Here is a 1,652-nt window from a genome sequence, read left to right as displayed (position 1 = left end):
TCTTCAGGATTTTCTTACTGGGCTATCTAGGCTTTTTTTCCTCAGTAACATTTATAGGCCTACTTCTTGAGATGCAAAATGTAAATGTAATTTTTAAATATTATTATTATTTCTTTAACATTTCTCAAAATAGGGGCCCATGAGGGTGCGAGGCCCACCGGGCTACCCACCCGCTATGCCAGATGGCTAGTCCAGCCCTGCGCTAATAACGTGAACGACATTGTTATTCAAATTATGTGAACATACCGGCATAATATGCTTTTCATTTCTCCACCTGTATATCTAGCCTGCCAATTTTAGACACCAGATGAAAATTAACCATTGTGCTATAATCTGACACATTTAAATGTAGAAAGGCTACTATGTGTGTTCATTAATGTGCAATCATGTCCTGAAAATTAAATAACGCACAGTAAAGTATAATTGTCTTTGATAATTTTGTGTGTGTGTGTGTGCCACTGGATGTATGCCAGCAACAGAACAGATTAAAAAATGTCAACATACTTCAGAATTTTCTTATCGAGAGAATGCAATCTAGTTTTATTTATTATTTCTCTGTTTGGAAAATATTCGAATTAGAGTTTCTCAGGAGTCCAGAAAGTAGATGAAAAAAATCTGTCTGTCTTGGAGTCCACTCTGGCTGTACTATATGTATGCTGACGAACTGAGGTCCATATCAAAACATCCTTTGAAAAACACAGACAGGAGAACACAAATCAAAACACATAAAAATGACCATCTGTCCATTTTCTCCCCAATGCATTTATCAAAGCCAATCTAACACCGCCAATTGATAACTGGGAAAGACTCACATTCAGTTTTCCCAGTTATCAAAGATGGCGACAGGAAGCGAATGGGACAGAGAGACAGGGGAGGATCGGGAAATGACCCCGGCCGGACTCAAACCGTGGTCCCAGTGGGTGGGCACGCAAGCCCAAATTTGGGGGGCTTAGCACGCTGCGCCACAGCGTCTTCACTTGGCCTTGTTCTTACACAGACAGACAGACAGACAGACAGACAGACAGACAGACAGACAGACAGACACTTGGGCTGTCTACCTTGCTGCTGTCAGAGCTGCTGCAGCTCCCTGACGGAGTGATGCTCCTGAAGTGTTCTGGGCCCTCTACAGGTGACAAGTAGTATAGTGTCAGTTATACTGTAGTGTAGTTATACTCATTATATGCAAAGCCAGTAAACTTACTGTACATTTCATCGATGTCTGACAGAAACCTTGTCACTCCACTCTTCAGAAAACAAATGTATTATTTGTTTCATTGCTATCAAAAGTATAACTCAGTACTAAATGTTCAGTTTCCATGAGTAAATGAGTTTTAGGAGTGATTTCAAACTTACTTTTAATGATTAAATGTTTATGTATTTTGAAAATTCAGATTTCAAGTCATTAACTTTAAACATAATAGAAAGTGGAGTTGTAAGATGTCTACTGGACAGCGACAATTTGCTTTCTGAACATAAAGAGGCAGAGGAAGATCTTGCCATATCTGTTCCATTACCTACCTGCTTCATCACCAGTATAAATACAGTGCGTGTGCTTGTCTTCCGCCACAGTCTGAGCATGATGGGTGGACATGTCTGTAGACAGTAATGGAGCTCTTGGGGGGCCCTGAGTTATCTGGTGAGCCCTGGTGGGG

At 40.7% G+C, this 1,652-nt stretch overlaps 1 long non-coding RNA gene across 1 annotated transcript; it reads right to left on the bottom strand.

The window, feature by feature from the left end:
- Positions 1-511: 511 nt before the first annotated feature.
- On the bottom strand, positions 512-1,638 carry LOC134467133 (uncharacterized). Its single transcript, XR_010038455.1, has 3 exons — positions 1,519-1,638; positions 1,059-1,123; positions 512-686 (listed from the first exon to the last, which is right to left on the bottom strand). It is a non-coding gene; the product is annotated as an uncharacterized LOC134467133 (long non-coding RNA).
- Positions 1,639-1,652: the final 14 nt, after the last annotated feature.

The sequence above is a fragment of the Engraulis encrasicolus genome, chromosome 17, assembly GCF_034702125.1.
Source record: "Engraulis encrasicolus isolate BLACKSEA-1 chromosome 17, IST_EnEncr_1.0, whole genome shotgun sequence".
NCBI classification, from domain to species: domain Eukaryota; kingdom Metazoa; phylum Chordata; class Actinopteri; order Clupeiformes; family Engraulidae; genus Engraulis; species Engraulis encrasicolus.
Note: the sequence above shows the minus strand (reverse complement) of the source record. Positions and strands in the feature narration are given on the sequence as shown.